This window comes from Galeopterus variegatus, unplaced genomic scaffold (genome assembly GCF_000696425.1).
Source record: "Galeopterus variegatus unplaced genomic scaffold, G_variegatus-3.0.2 Scaffold1053, whole genome shotgun sequence".
Taxonomy (NCBI): domain Eukaryota; kingdom Metazoa; phylum Chordata; class Mammalia; order Dermoptera; family Cynocephalidae; genus Galeopterus; species Galeopterus variegatus.
Window position 1 is genome coordinate 92,610 of NW_007727164.1, and position 17,790 is coordinate 110,399.

The window sequence follows — 17,790 nt, forward strand, 5'->3', positions numbered from 1 at the left end:
AAATGTTATACATAAAAGCTTTCTTATGAGAAATATAATCACAGAATCGCATTTGTTTCCATAATACTTCTAACACTTGGCTTGCTGAGATAGGCTTCTCTGGAAAGATTTTTTGTAATGGTTGTAGAGAAAGTGAGAAAGGCCTTTCAAAGGGTGAGATAATTCAGTGGGAACAGATCTCAAAGACAACAACTATGGAAATTATATTCAACCCCTCAGTTTAAATGACTAGAAAAAAACACTATATAACATTTTTAAAGGAATATATCCTGTTGGCCATTTGCTGTGTAATGTTTAAAAGAATATTAAGCACATAATCTGACGTGCCTTGGCAAAAACCTCACAATAAGCGATCCCTATTAGACTTGGACACAGCCCCTCCAGATTCTGGTTTGCATGATACTTTAAGGCACAGTAGACACGAAGTGAAGTAGGACATGAAGCAGAAGATCAGGATTCAAATGGTACAGCTAAAACATTTCCTGGAAAAAAAAAAATACACAAAGAAAACAAGCAAAAACATCCCTTGGAGAATTTGTGAAGACTGGGGTGGATTATTTAACTAGGCAGAAGGAATCTGCATGTTAAAAATCAGATTTACAAACTTTCAACATCGCTTTTACGATTTCAAATCAGTGATGCTGGCAGCCTCATAAATTATAAAACAAAGCTGAAGACAATTTTTTAAAATGCTACCTTCCACAAGATACTATAGGACTTCTTAATGGAAGATATCACTTGAGTTTATTTTTTTAAACCTTTATAAAAAGAGAAGTGACAAGTATAGAGAATAAACAAACTTTATTTTATAACGATATTACAGAAAGCAAAATATCATTTAATACAACTTGAAGCTGCTATAAATCTAATCTGGCATCATAACTATACATAGGGTCAAAAGCAAAGGAAAAAAGCGTTCAATACAGTTAATAAGTCCCTATTAGGTCTCTGGTGCCAGCTTTAAATGGTATAGCTTTCTTATAACCAACAAAAAACCACCACAGCCTCATACTCTCTCCCCAGCATCCTCAAACCTGTGTGAATCAAACTATCTGAAAGAGATACACCTGCTCAGTAACAAAAGGTCAGTTTTATGTGTAGACAACGAGGTTTAATACAAAGCAAATATTCTACCCAAGCGTTCAAATAATGCAAAGTATTGAAATTTGGATACATTAAAAAAGAAAGCACTAAGGTTTTAAGCTGCCTGAATCTTTTAGTAGAAGGGAAGAAACAAGTTTTCTCTTTCTCCTCCCTCCTGTTCTGGAATGCTGCCGAAGAGCATGTTGTCTGAGAAGCGTTGGCACTGTGCTGCAACAGGGTATCTAAACACAGTGCATGGTCAGCAAACTTCTTCATGATTCTCCAGTCCAGAGATCCTCTGACTCTCAACTAAAAGTAAAAAGTCACAGGACTGGAAAGTCAAAAGGGTTCAATAGAAAAAAACATACCCAATGAAATTCTCAAACATTAGAAAATTTTCAAGATGTAAGAAATGCTCTTAATCTGTATTATTTTCTCATACAGCATATTTACTGCAATCTAAAAACTCTGTAAATATTTGCTGTAAGAATTCAATGGAAAGAATCTGGAAGAAGGAAAGCCACTAACTAAATTAGTCACAGAGTTTGCTTTCCGCACAACAGCACCTGTTCAAGTGAACAGCACCTTACCAGCTTGGGCTGGCTTTGTTCACTGTCATTTGATCAAAATGAGTCATAAAAAGCAGGTAGTTGTACACAAAGTAAACAAGAAACAAAAACAAAACCCCTTAATTAAAAAAAGAATAACCAAAAATATTTAGAAGTGGTTATAAAACAAAATAATATATTAAAATGCATGGGAACAGTATAGACCAGAGCTGTTAAGGTAAAGTTTGGTGTTGGCATTTTAATTCTTCAGGCTTCTGGTCTTTGTTACCAGTCGTAGCACAAATTTGCTGGAGTAGTGGTGTGGCAGTAAGACTTGAAATGGTCGCAATTCTTCAGGTTCACAAAGTTGAATGATGTTTAAAAAATGACTTTCTAGGAGAGAAAAAAAGACAAAGCTTAAACAGTCCAAACACAGAGCCTTCAAAAATAAATGTTAACATTCATCAAGCTTCCAATCAAGTAATCAACAGTCACTATACAACTAGTTTTACAATAAATATGGCTACCAGAAGACAAGCATGAGAGACTATTCTACCCTTGAGGGCCTTACACCATCTAGAGAATTGATAAGTATGCTAGAAACAAATGGCAAATAAGAGTACACTGCAAAAGAATTAATATAAAACAGATACAATTCACAGTAAGAATCTAAAAAAGAAAAACCAATGTAGGTTTTAAAGCTAGACTCAAGGAGGGGGAAAACCAAGGTCCATGCTGACTTCATTGAAACGAACAGCAAGGGTACAGGTGGTGAGAACGGAACGAGGAAAGAGGAATGGAAGTGAAAGAGCATACGGTGCTATGATACTAAGATGGGTATGAAGATATATGTGGGGGGAGGAGGCCAGAATGAATGGGAGGAATAGGAGGATGAAGAAATGGACATTGTTAAAGCGAAGTGTTGGTACAGTGAGTAAGGGAAAGGAAGGGGAAGCAAGAAATATTAAGTCTATTCTTTCATACTAGACTGAGAAGCATGAATTTGATCTAACAAACAAAAAAAGTAAGAATTCAGAAAGAGCATTCAAACAAAAAGGCCAGCTGGCAGTCTACTGAAATAATCCAGAGTAAAGTACAAGAGCTGGAGAGAGGCAAAATACAGGTCAGAGAGCCAGGGCTGGCCAGTTCGTGCAGGGCATAAGGCCAGAAACGGTGCTAGAATTGGTTCTCCTTTGGTTTTGAGGAAGGGTTTGGCATGGACTGCTTATGTTTTGAAAACATGGCTGTAGCTTCACTGTGATGAACAGGCTGAAGGCAAAGACTTTGAGTGGAGTCAGGAATACCAGTCAGGAGGCCACTGCAGGAGTTTGGGCTGGATGAGGAAAATGACAAATGTCAGGTATTTTTGCTAGACTGCCAGACTTGAGTGGCTGCTGCAGAAGTCAGGTGGAAGAAGGAATGTGAGAGGCACCACTGAAGAAGCAGAATCATATGTGGTGATTAAACAGGAAGTATGAGAGAGGACTGAAAGACTTGGAGTCTGGGGCCTCAAAAACAAAGGGAGGATAATAGGCTTAGAGCCTGGGTGAGGCATTAGGTGTAGGGAAGTAGATTTATGAGTTGAGTGAAACCAACAGACAAAACAAAATCTATTGTTAGTAAAAGGAAAAATGAAAAACACACAGTCTTGGAAAAGCCCAAAGGCAAGAAGGTAGGAGAGAGAACTAAAAAATAATGACAGTATATTGTTCCTCAAAGAGAAAAGTGTTTTAAGAAGGCAACCATTTCATTTTCTATTTCGGCTCAGTTGGAAGTTTTGGCAAACTGTAGGTAATTACAGAGGACGGTGGAGAGTGGTAATTAATGTCCTTTCCTAGAGACACTGGTCCTAAAGTCAATTAGAATGTACCCTCTTCTGGTTAGATAAAATTAAGTCTTGTTTTAATGAAAAATCTCCTCAAAATTTAGATTTATCATCCATAATGTTATAGCCTCTTGATTATTTGGGACAGACTGACTATTCAGATATACTGTCTCCCACGCTGTTGTCCGCCACAGGCTATTTCATTATTCATCAGTACTTCTGGCTTGATTCTAGGCAGGGAAAACTCAATGGAGAAAACACAGTCTTTTTTTAGGTTAGTAATTATGAAAAGAAATGTGGGGGATAGTAAGGGGAAATGGTTAAAACTACCAATCAAATTGGATCGGGGGGTTATAAGACCTTCAGTTTTGCTACCTGTTCTTACTCTTTGAGAGCTAGTACCTCTGTTTTGCTTTGTGAATATGCATCATTTGCTGAACACAGCTGCCATTTTGCTAGTTTATGTTATAGAAAACAAACCCCTGATGTCACCAATGCCTGAAAACCTGCAGAGGGAAACAAGGTTTAGGATTCAATTCTCCATTTTCTCTAGGCTCCCTGTCACTTTATTTCTTTGAATCTGTTTTCATCAAAAATAAAAATTTCACTTTGTAATGAGTTGTAAATTTGTAAAGGAAAGCTAAAATTAAACTTGTTTCAAAGTTATTACAGGAAACTAGGAGTATATAGGAATTGAAGGAAATAGATGTTGATCTCAAAACTTCAACACTTACTGAATACAGATAAAAATACATAGTTACCCATATAAACTCAAATATAATGTATTTCCATTTATTCACAATCAAACCACTAGAAAGCATAATAGTTTTTTTTTTTCTGGTAATAAATATTACTAGTTTTATTTCTGGTAATAAGTATTACAAATGACAACCCTAATGTGCTCTTAGGATTCTTTCAGAATCAAAGTAAGTCACAGTTATTGTAATTTTAATGTTAAACACACTTATTTTCTCATTCTTTAAAAAGTAGTAAAGCAAGTGTAACTCTGAGTTATCAGATATTAAGTGTGTTAAAACACCCCAGAGTTCCTTATTGATTTGGATGAACAGGGAGTAACCTATAGTATGAATTTTAAGTTTACATATCCACATATCTTTTTTGACTGCTTCTTGAACTTAAACACATACTGAAATATGTTCCTAAGTACTAAACATTTTGATTTGAGCTGGGAAGCAGAAAAGACAAAAATAAAATCACCAATGTCATTGGTACACAAATATCAAACATTTTAAACTTTTCTGTCCTTTGGCATGTAATCTGTGAGAAATAAACTTAATATCCGACAATATTTTACAGACTAGATTTTGAGTCTAAATGAATTATCACATATCCCAACCAACCTAAAAACTAGGCACTGGTTCTTCATGTAAGAGCTGTAAAAGTTCTGGGAACTCTTTCTGGACATCTTTAATTTGTCCATACAAATTGACAGGCATTAATTATAGGTATTAATTCAACATGCTTTCACTTTTACATCATAAGATTCACCTTGAGTTTGGATAGGATCATAGCTATTAAATATATGTATTACACTTTATATATTAGAATTATGGTCAACTAAACAAAGACAAACTATTGTTTCCTTTTCATGCTTCAGCTCCCCACCCTTGGACTACACAATGTCAGTAAACATTTGTAACTACAACAGTCACTTTCCCTAGCCTGTGCCCCACTCTTTTGCCAATGTGAGAATAGGCCCACATGGCTAAATTTCATCTAATCACATCTAATTCTATGTCCAAAATCCTGCAGGATACATGTTGGCTGCACACCTTGCCTTAAGCCCTCACAGAGGATTCAGAGGTCTTATTTATCTTTCTCAGTGTGCTTGATGAGCACTGACTGGGTAAAAAAAGTCGAGTTCACACACAGATGTTCTATGATCTCATTTAAAAAGCACGACCTTAGAGTTTCCAGAGACAAGTGATCTCAATCTTGGAAGTGCTCTACTCCAGAAATTGATTTGGTAAACTGATTTTAAGAAGCATTTCCCACAAACCACTAGAAACACTGTCTTTTAAGTGGTAAAGCTGTCATCAGAAAAGTCTCAATAAAAATGAAAACATGTGGCATTTATCCAAAATAATGCAAGAAAACAACATTTCTTCAGATAATGAAGATTCAATTACCACAAAGCAGTAATACAATCATAGATTTTGAAAAGAAGAATAAAATATTTATGTAACACACAATGCAATTATTTCCTAAACAAAAATGAGGTCTGTGCACTCAGGTGTAAAGTTCAATTTTAACTATGACACATTATAGATTTGACAATCATTTCTCATGCTGAACTTGCATTTTATTCTTCTTGGTTCTCAATTTGCATATTTGATTTTAATTTTTGAACAGAATTTCCACTGTTTAAACAATAAGAATGGAAATCCTAGAGCCAAAAAGGACGTATGCTAGATTTCCATTTGGTTAAGCCAGGAAACAGTCAATTCTTAAAATGTTAGTATTACCACTATAATATAAACAAAGTGTGGTCTGCAGACCCTGAGGGTTGCCAACACTCTTTCAGGGGGTTACAGAGTCAAAACTATTTTTATAATACTAAGACATTATTTGCCTTTTCCAGGGTGTTGACATTCTCACCAATGGTGCAACAACAGATGGTGAGTAAACCTGTGGGCATCTTAGCACGAGTCAAGGCCATGGCATCAAACCATACGGAAGTCACTGCATTCTTTACCTGCATGCCTTTGCAGTGAAATGGGAAGTTTCACTTAAGGATTCCCTTGATGAAACAGAAAAAAATGTTAACTTTCTTACATCTTGGCCCCTGAGTAATATTCTGTGTGGTGAAACGGGAAGGGCGCATGCACCACCCCCACCGCACACACAAGCACAACACCGTCTGGAGGAAAAGCGTCTGTACGAATGTTTCAATTGTCAGTTGAAGAAGCCACTTTTTTCATAAAACGCCTTTTTTACTTGACACAAATTACTAACAAACTATGTTATTCAATTCGGATGTGAGGCAGACATTTTCTTAAAAATGAAGTAAGCTTGTCCCTTCCAGGAAAACAACTGACAGTATTTGTTGCCTATGAAAAAATTCAGGCTTTCAGGTGCAAATTAGAATTTTAGAAAATAGTGTTTTGCCCATCATGAGCTTGACAGCTTCCTAGTAGTTAAAGACCCTTCTAACGAATCAGTGGCAACCACTGCCTTTCCCAGGATGTGATATAGTTGAGAACATACAGTAATGCAGCCTTTTCAAACAGGCTTCTTTCACTAAGTGATCATTTTTAACTTAATACATATTTTTAAAAACTTCTCAGTTTTGATTTATACTATGGTAAATTTCAATAGACACAATCCACTTAAACAAAAGCTCTTTGGACTCTTCAATAGTTTTTACAAGTGTAAAGTGATCCTGAGACCATTAAGTTTGAAAACGGCTTTTATAGAAGCTGCTGTTCCTAACCTATTGCTGTTTTCTCCTGTCTCAGATATTTGTGTGTTTGCTGAATAGAGGAGGAAAAATTAAATCTAGCGTTTTTTTTCCTTTGCAGGCAAATGAAGCTCACTACCTGTTCTACAAATAACCCAGCAAAATGCTTTTGCTTCTCCTGGTTTGCCATAACATACTAATGCTGTATGGAGCCCCCATCTCCTCATGAGGCTCTCCTGTTGGCCCTTTGTGGTAGCGTTTCCTACACTTCGGCCTTTCAGGACAGGGTTGGCCCTCTTGAGCCCTGTCTCCTCTGAATGAACTCTATCACATTGGATGGCAAACACCCTAACACAATATCACTTCAAAGACAAAAATTAAGTTCAAAGTTTGCTAGAATCACAAGTCAATTAAAGCCAAGTATGTTTGCTTTCAGGAGAGTCAATCTTGAGAAGTCCCCCCCCCCCAATTTTTTTTTTTCTTTTAAGGCATATGTTTACCTTTCACACAGCTGCAGTGTCTTCCTCTCCTAAGGAGTTTTTTTAGAAAGGTCATCTGCCACCCCTCCATGCTCTACCTTGGTCAAAGCTCTCTTTTTGCTTTTATGCCAGTTACACTCCTTTGCCTTTGAGGAGAAGATGAGACATCAGTGATCTCATCAGCAATTTTAATGTTAGAATCTTCATGCTCAACACATTCAAGTAATTCTACTTAAAGTATTCCTACCACACAGCAATTTCAGGATATCTTGTCAAATGAAGACATCATCAATTCCACTCTCAAGAGCACAAGTTATGGGCAACAGGGTGAATACCATGTGAAAATTATCTTACTTTTCACTCACATTTAAATTCACCACTTTTCTTTTTCCACCCGTATATTATCTGGCATGTAGGGAAACCAGAAATAATACTTTCTTTTACCTCATTTTAAAACTTGATTATTTTTTAAAATATGGTTTTACTTGCTTACATCGCTTTATGTCAAAGCTGCAACCTCAAAGACTTTTTGTACAAAACAAATTTCTCTAAAACAAATCATGGTTCGAGTATGTTAGGAGAAGTTTATTTCAGAGTCTCATGATGAATCCTTCTGCAAAGCCATCTGTAGGGTGGAATCAGACTGACTGAGGTCACTTCTGGCACTGCCACTCCCCAACTATGGCTTGGGCAAGACTTAACCTCTCTAGCGTCAGAGCCCTCACCTACATCACAGATGACTCTGAGAACTAACTGTGACAATGAATGGCAAAGCTCTCAACACAAAGCTGGGCACAGAGTCGGTGCTTAGTAAATGTCAGCTATTATTTTTACAGATTTTCATATATGGTATCTCACTCCTGGCTTTGCTTCCAAATTAAATTCAACTCTACTCTTAAGGATAGAGATGTCCAGTTCAGTCTCCCCATCAATAATTGCCTGACCCAGTATAATGGTTTTCTTATATTATGTCATATAATCTAGCACCCTTTCCATCAATCCCATATATTAGTAACAAACTAATATTACTAAAGGACGGTGCTGAAAATGTGATTCCCATACTCAAATATCCTATGTGATTACCTACAAAGCAAAGTCTAAGGTACTGAAATGGGATTAAGACCTTTTGCGATTTGCCTTCAACAAATATTCCTCACTGTGCTGGGAACCCAACACATAGTCACATGTAGGATTCGCTCTTCCTGCTATCCATCCCATTGTTTTTCTACATGTTTTCCTTCCTCTCTGCCCAATCTCCAGCCATCCTCCTCAGTGTTCTGCACAGAGGAGTTTTCCTGCCACCTTTCTGAGGAGTTTTATCCTGATCTGCCAAACAGAAAGAGTTTCCCCTGTCAACTTGGGCTTTATCTAGGCTTCTCTTCAAACATACCACCTGTTTACCCTAAATGTTACTCATGTGCACGTTTCTATGCCCTTCTCTCCCACACACAAATACAGTAGTCACTTAAAAATGGAAGATTCGCAATATATACTAATGAATCCATGAAAGTAACAGGAACTAATTTGTAACGTAAGACTGAAGAAGAGGGACTTCAAAGGGGAAAAAAACAGAATTACATTATGTCTCTAGGAAGAAAGAACTAATTCCTTTTTCATCATTACTTTCATCTGCTGATTTTCTTGTGTAAGTGGAAAAACATTGGGCTTATTTTTCTGTTCTCTTTTGTTGATTAACTGTATCTATGATATCCCAGCAGAACTCTTACTTCTTTAGGAAAAAAAAAATGTTTTCTCAAATCTCTGAGGCTATGACAAAGATTTCTAAGAGTAGTTATTATTTGGCCCTAAAACTAGTAAGGTCTTCTGATTCATTCTGCTAGGCCAAATCTTGTGGGAACTTGATATGAAAGCATTCTACAAAATCTTAAAGCTTCCGTTAAATAAGAAATGGACTACAGTAAGGTTACAATCAGCATACTTTATTCTAACTAAGCTTTTGTCAATCTCAGGTACATAAAATGAGAAAAGATTTCTCTGCAGCATCAAATAAGAGCTTAAAAATACCAGTAACAAAACCGTATTTTATAAGAACATCTTTGAAGCATAGATGCACAGAACTCAATGAGTTTTTGCTTTGCTTTTTTCTTAAATAGGAAAGTCAGTGTGAATCAAAAGAATTCATCTCTAAGCCCAACATTCTCACGTATTATCTGAGGGAATAAAAAAAAAAAAACCACTTTTCCTCTTGAAGTTAAAAAAAAGATATTATCTTAAGCTAACAAAACCCTCCCTACTGTTCCCTAACAGTCTCTCTCACACACCTCTTAAATTTGTATCATACCATATTAAAGGTTTTCTTCCCACTCCACCCCTCCTGCTCTCCACAGATCAGCACTGTCCAAGAGAAATATACTGTGAGCCACTAATGTGAGCCATATGTGTATTTCAAATTTTCTAGAAGCCACATTTTATAAAAGTAAAAACATGTATATTAAGTTTAATATAGTCTACTTAACACAATATATCCAAATTATTCTTCCAAGTAATCAATAGAAATTAGAGTTTACTTTTGTTTCTCACATCTTTGAAATCCAGTACATATTTTTCACTTACAACACATGTCAATTTGGACTAGCCACATTTCAAGTGTTCAATAGCCACAAGTGGATACCAGCTACCATCCTGGAGAGAACAGGTCTGGATTCCTACTTGCTCTGATAATAGCTAATTAAACTATCCAGATGCATGACAGGGTCAACCTGTGTCCTTGGAATACAACGCTTAGGAGGACAGTAGTATGTTAAATACAACACACACAATACATACACAGTACACATACAAACTTGTTAATAAGTTACCATAGCAAAATTCCCTCCTGATGCTACCCATAACATTTACATGTTTAAGAAATTGTATCTGGGATGTCTAACAGAAAAGTACTTGTGACAAATGAATCTATACTTAGGTTTATTCATGGGTAGTATTTTATGATTCCTGAGTATAAGTGATCTATGGCAAGTTCATTTAATCTCTAGGATCCTATTTTCTCATTTAAAAAGGTTGGGGGTAAGAGAAATATACTCCATATTCAGTTTAAAGTTAAATGTTCTTTTAATTTCCATACTCCTAAATACACCCTAGAATAGGGTAACAAAGTCAACCACCCACAACCCCCTCAGAGCCCAGGTGGGTAACATAAATGAATAGGGATACTGGGCACCAAAGACCTCAATATGAAGACACAAGACACAAAGAGATCCTACTTAGCCTCAGAACTGCAGCCATGAAGGAAAGCAGCCTCAAAGAGCTCTGTCAGAGCTTCTGCTTTCTCTAAAACTGCTGGAGATCTTTCAATTTTAAGCATTGATGATTAATTCAAATTCTAAAATATATTGTTTGGGTCAAAAAACAAAACAAAACTCTGGCTATGGCTTGCACATCTCCAGTTTGTCAATTTTATCTTGCCCCCTCCCCCACTTTTGGTGCTATTTTAAATCCTCAATAATAATAAAGTGGAGGGAAAATGCAGCATCTGTGACTAAGGGGTTCATATATTTAACAAATCTGTAAGAGAAAAAACAAACTAAACCTGAACAGAAAATTGGACAAAGGACACAAACTAGCAATTCAAAGGAATGCAAATTATATATACATGTGTGTGTGTCTGTGTGTAGTGTATGTGTGAGCACATGTATTTCATCCTCACTTGTAATGAAAAAATACAACTAAAAAAATGCTCTTTCCTCACAGTTATGAAAAAGGGGAAACAAATGCCCTTTCCTGATCAGACTGGCAAAAATTTTTAGAAATGTCTTAGAATATTTAGTGTTGCAAGGGTGTGGGGAAACAGAGATTCTCATAAACTGTTAATGGAAGTCAAATTTGCAAAACCTTCAAGAAGGGCAATTTGACAATATGTCAAAACCCTTGGTGGCTCACCAACTCTAGTTTTTCAAGTTATTTTCCCTGAGACCAATGAGATTAATACACAAAAATGTACACACAAGTATAATCTTTGCAGCTGTGTATATAATTGTCAAAACTATGGGATAACTGAAATGTCCACTAATGTAAGTTATTTAAGTAAATCATCATGAATCCATTCAGTGGCTATTGAAAAATGAGGTAATGATAAGAAAAGATACCTATAATGTACTGTTAAAAGGGGAAAAAAACAGGATGTATGAGGGATCTTCCAAAAATTCATAGATTAGTATTCTTTTATTTCTGTTTTTCCATGAACTTTTTGAAGTACCCCATATAACAGAAATCACCATACCAGCCTATATAAATAGGGGTGTGTGCAAGAGAGAGACTAAATGTCTTCATATGTGTGAGTACAAACATATGCACTGTAAAAAGGGATTATCTATCTCTGGGAGCAGCGGACTTACGGATCACATATTTTTTTTACCGTTTCTCCCTTTTTAAAAGTTATAACCTCTTTTTTTTCTTATCACCAGAATATATATCCAAAGGAAATCAAATCAGTATTTTGAAGAGACACCTGCACTGCCATGTTCATAACAACACTATTTACAACCAAGAAATGAAATCAACCTAAATGCCTATCAACAGGTGAATGGACTAAAGAACTACTGTATATATACACAATGGAATGTTATTTAGCTATTAAAAAAATAAAATCCTGTCCTTTGCAGCAACATGGATGAAACTAGAAACCATCACATTAAGTGAAGAAAATCAGGCACAGAAAGACAAATACTGCACGATCTCGCTCATATGTAGAATCTATAAAAAAAAAAAAAAAAAGTGGTCCTTATAGAAGGTGAGAGTAGAATAACAGTTACCAGAGGCTGGGGTGGGGAAGGGGGATAGGAAGTAGTAGACTAATGGGTACAAAGCTATGCTGTCTACCCCCTAACGGAGTCATCGTGCACTATATGCCTGTATTGAAACAACACACTCTATCCCACAAATATGTACAAATAAACGTTGAAATTTTTTTAAAAAGAAAAAAATTTTTTTAATTATAATCTTTTATCACCAGAAAAAAACAATGAACTTACTTTCATTTGAAAAAACAGTAGTCAATAATGATTATGCAGAATGAGCAACTGACTGGTGTTCACGTACGACAACAGCAGTGGCATCCAACACCTCTTGCTGGGTAGTTCCAATACGTTGTAATGGACTTACTGGTAACACCTGCCAGGTCTATAAGTTAAATTAGAACATCCCACAGCATTTCAGAGTGAAAAGTGGCTGTGCCTAAAACTCACTTAACCAAAACTGGCTTTTTATTTCTATCTAAACAGAAGTCTTCATTTTAGGTGTGATTAATCTATGTTGAAAACAAAGCTATAATAAGATGATCATTTTAGGTATAAGACTAGCAGAACTAGGCAGAAAGAATAAAATAAAAATGCAATATATTTGATATGCCTGAAATACTCCTGTCTCCTGAACTGAAAATAGTGCTCTGGATGTCCATAGGTTTGTGCTTCTCTTTAAAGGATGGGGTGATGCTTGTCAGGGCCAGCATGTAAATGAGTAGCTCATGATTAGCTGGAGTTCAGTTCAGCCAACATGGTGCTTTCCTACCATCAAGTCAGTTAGACAGCTAATGCTAATTTCCTGTTTGGCTTGCAAGTTCATGTTTTGAAACCTTGAAAGTAACCCTGACTTTGAAATGCTGGTTTGAACACAGATTGTCTTATTTAGAAATTGGCGTTCATGTATGCACAATAGTACAGAAAGCAACACAATTAATTTAGAGTTATTTATTGTGGGTTGGGGGTGGGAATTCAGGGTATATCCAAGAGGTTTGAGAGAAAGAAGAATTTACCAGGTTTTTAGTAATCATAGCCCTCAGCTCTAATCGCTCCATGAAACCTAATGCTCTACACCTTCTCAGATGAAGAAAAGCAGAAGGCCCTGTGACTGTGTTTTCAGCTTCTTCAAAGCACTCTCCATGTGAGATCCCTATGTCCTCAGCCTCTTCCACGGCTCTCTCCCTACTACCTGACTGAAGCAGCTCTGACAAAGCCCAAAGGCTGACTTTTGAACTGCCAATTCTAAGACATGCTCATTTGCTTTCTCTGCCATATTTAATACTTGATTACTCTCTCCTCCTTGATGTTATCTTTTCTTGCAGTTATGTGACCCCTTTCTTCCCCGTTTTCTTCCTACCTTCTGGTTCTTCCTGTATACCTCCCTCTGTTCCCCAGGCTCTCTGAGATGGCCTGGAGACCACCACTCAAACCACAGGCTTCATCAGTACATGACACTCAGATGACTCAAATCTCAGAGCGCTTGTGCTTCCTGCACCTCTCCACCTAGACACTTCACAAGTATTCCAAACTCAATATCTCTGGGGTAGAAAATTTTAATTTTTATTTGACTACTAAAAGCAAAAAAAAGTTCATGGCTGACCCTTTAAGTTACCAAAAGTTCTTATAACCTGCCTTGGAAATAAACTCTTCTGTAAATTCCATTATTATCTCCAGTTTACAGATGACAACACTGAGGCACAGAGAGGAGAAATAACCTGCCAAAGTCACACAACTAGGAAGTAGACTCAAACCCAGCAAATCTGCTGTGTCGGTTCACCGCTCCCAATCCCACCTGGAATGCCCCCTCCACTCCTTTTTTCATAAAGTAACTCCTACTCCCTGGGCAGCTCAGGTGAGAAGCTGTCTCTGACGCCCTATTCTGATTTAGAGGTATCTCCTTTTTGCTCTCAGCACACTAGGTTCAGAGCATATCACAAAACTTGAAACTCTATTCTTCTACCACTGATTTATCATCTGTGAACACAGACCTTACTTTATTTGATATTTCCATAATAAAACAATAGCTGATATCCAATGGGCATTCCATACATATTTGTATAACAAATTGATAAATGAATAAAATGAATGAATGGAGGAGTGGCTGCTCCTCTGTCATTTCACCCTTCAGCTGCTCACTGCTTTCAGATGAAAAGGAGGCTTCGTTCACTTTTTATCCTACATCAACGATTACTCTAGGAGTCTGACAGGCTCATTTGAAGTCTGGGTTCAGAGAGCTCGTGGTGCCAATTGAAGCAGCGTCATGAATCCCTCTCCTGTGGCTCATTCTTTCTCTCAACCACACAGACCACACCATCAAGCATGGAATCCTTCTCCCTGCTGATTAGAACTGTTTGGGAACACCACTCCAGTGGCGACAAGGTGGCGACAAGGTCAGTTCTGTGTCCATTTGAGGGCTCATAAATATGCATTTGGGATAAATTGGAAGGAGGGAGTATCCCCTGAAAGGACATAAAAAAGTTACAAAGACTTAGTGAAGTATTCACCTTAAATGTGTTTTCTTTTTAATAGGGTTTGCATTTAGCTCCTTTCTGCCTTGCAGCTGGCCAAGACCAGCTGAGAAAGGCAAACTTGGGAGGTTCCTCCTCTGCAGGCTGTCCTTTGAGCATCTTTCTTTTTGTCTCCCCTCCCCGTCCACAACTTTCAATGCTTGATCAAAAGCTCGGAGCTACTCCAAAGGGCAAGGTCAGGCCAGGAGACTTTACGTGCCTGAAAAAGGGAAACCGAGCGGATGCAATGCAAATAGTTATTCTTTTCTGATGTTCAGATATTGTCCTGGTCCTGCTCTTTACCTTGGCTCATCTGCTGCCTCTGTGGGATCCTGGCAGGGCAACCAGAAGTTGGCTGAAGCAGTAGAAACAGCCTTTTCCCAGCTCTGACAGTCACCAGCAAAGGACATTTTTCAAGAGTGAGCTGCAGCCAGTGGGGGTGGAGATGCTAAAATGACTTTGACACACCTAGGTAATTCTTATTTGTCCTTCAGATTCCAAACTCAAACTTTGTTTCTCAAGTAACAGGTTAAATTTATGACAGATCAAGTCCCTCATTTTGTTCCTTTAATAGTGCTTTATTTCCTTCAGAGCACTTATCAAATTTGCAATTACATTTTACTTATTAATATGCACACCTCAGAACCATGTTTGAATGTCTAGCCCTATACTAGCACATCTGGGCACTTATCAAATATATTTTGAATAGATGAATTAACTTTTCCAAATTTATCTAGTTTGTTCACCTTATATGTAAGTTTACAGTTTGAGTTCCTAAATCAGTTTAAGAAGGCTGCTCATAAAAGCTAGCCTCTGAGACAGGCAAACTTCAAGAGCTGTGTGCATGTTTGTGCCTCTATTGCAAAAATGAATGTAAGGTGCCAGGCATAAATGATAAAATTCATTTAAAAAATTATGAAAATACCACATGTGAGGGTACTGGTAATGCTTTCATTAATTTTTGTATTATATTCTTGATTAAGAAATAAATTACTGATTCATAAAATTTAGAGAAAAACTGCCCAGTGTTATGACCTTATAATTGTATAACTCAATTTTCTCATTTATTATCTTATTATATCCTTATAATAAGTCCTATGAGTTAAGAAAGGTGGATTATACCATCTCACTGACTTGCCCAGTGTCATATAGTTTGATACCTGGCAAGATTAAAACATAGTACTCAGTTTTCTGACTCCTAGGTAAGAATGCTCTAAGCTTTCCATATATAAAACCATCTGGAAAATACATCTCAAAATTAAAAAGATCAACATTCACATAACACAGCACCTTTATTCACACAACTCAAATAGATTTTTTTTTTTTTTTGCTAAAATTTTAAATGATCTCTGCTTACAGGCCCTTTATACACCCTGTGTTGAAAAGAGTATCTAAAATATACAATGGTTTATGTATATTTTACAACATAGGTTGCTAGGTACAAGATCAATATTGAAAAACTAATTGTATCTCTCTATACTAGCAACAGCTAGAAAAGATCTATAAGATGTCATTGGGTTAAAAACATATAATTTAACTGAAAGACATTGAAGAAGACATATGCAAATGGAGAAAGACATTTTATGTTCATGGAAAAGATGAGTTAATATCATAAAGGTGTAATTCTCCCCATACTGAACTATAGTGTAGATGCAATTCCAATTAAAATAACAAGGTTTAATCTTAGGACTTAGCAATCTAATTCTAAAATTTACATAAAACGGAATGGGATAAGAATGAAGAAAATGAACACAATTGAGGAGACACACCCCAACAGATATTAAGACCCATTATAAAGCTGTAGTAATTAAGACACATGTAAGAATCTTAATACAGAATGCTGCAGATTAGAGGTTGATGTGAATTGATGTCACCCCAAAACTCAATGAAGATTGATCCCCACTATAAGTTTTAAGAGGGTAGAAAATTAAACTATGGTAGTGTTGAAAGTTGGGGCCTTTAAGAGGTGATTGGGTCATGACAACTATGACCTTGTGAATGGATTGATTCATTCACGGAGTAATGGACTGTTACGGGCATGGACTGGTGGCTTTATAAGCAAAGCACATGGATGAGCTCTTGCCATCCTTGCCATGTGATACCTTGTGTCACGAGGGGGCCCTATAGAGAGTTCCCACCCAGAAGACTCTCACCAGATGTACCCCTGTGGACTACCCAGCCTCCAAAACTGTAAGAAAAAAATTTTATTTCTTTAAAAATTACCCAGTTTCCGGTATTTTGATATAAGCAACAGAAAATGAACTAATACAGAGGGGAAAAGGAAATGCTCTTCAGTAAATAGTTTTGGAATGCTGGCTACAAATATAAGAAACAAATAGATCACTGTTTCTCATCATACAGAAAAAGCAATTACAGTTGGATTAAGGATTAATATATGAAAATCAATATTAAAATTTCTAGATGAAAAATATCTTTAATACCTCAGGGTATGGAAAAAGTGTAAGTCATAAAGGAAAAGCTGGATAAATTCAACTATATTAACTATATTCAACTACAGTAGTAATAAAAGACACACCACAAACCTGAAGATATTTGGAACACATAAAATTGATAAAGGATTAGTATCCAGAGTCTATCAAGAATCAATAGAATGAAAGAAAGAGAGAGAGAGAAAGAAAGCAGGCAAGAAAGGTGAATTAGCACTTCACAGAAATGTTTTGAGTTTTTGGCCATTTTGCTTCATTTCACAGACGAGCAGCCAATAACCATATGAAAAGATATGAAGGAAACGGAAATTACAATCACAGTTACATATTATTTCACATCCACCAGACAAACATTAAAAAGTCAGGAGTGGAGGCTGTGAAATGGTAAGGGCCCTCCCTCTCTGTGGATGTAAGACCACGTGGCCTTGCTATGCATGCGGAAGATGTGTGATCTATGGCCCTGCCATTCGTGTGGGTTATCTATCTACTGACTGACCAATGTACAGATATTTTTAAAACAAAAAAGTAATCTTACTATGTGTTCTGTGTGATAAGAAATGCTTTTTAAAGCCCTAATAGGGCCGGCCCGGTGGCGCACTGGATAAGTGTGCCGCTTGGGAAGCGCGGCGGCGCTCCCGCCCGAGGGTTCGGATCCCACATGCAGACTGGTTCCCGCTCACTGGCTGAGCGAGGCGCGGGAGCAACGCCGAGGGTTGCAATCCC

General features: G+C 37.0%; 1 protein-coding gene across 16 annotated transcripts in view; it reads right to left on the reverse strand.

Annotated features, from left to right (window-relative positions):
- Positions 1–782: 782 nt before the first annotated feature.
- EPB41L2 (erythrocyte membrane protein band 4.1-like 2) overlaps positions 783–17,790 on the reverse strand; it is a 210,635-nt gene continuing 193,627 nt past the window's right edge. For all 16 annotated transcript variants that reach the window (XM_008574495.1, XM_008574490.1, XM_008574487.1 and 13 more), the window contains one exon: positions 783–2,024. The gene's annotated coding sequence lies outside the window, so the exon portion shown is untranslated. The remainder of the gene's footprint in view (positions 2,025–17,790) is intronic.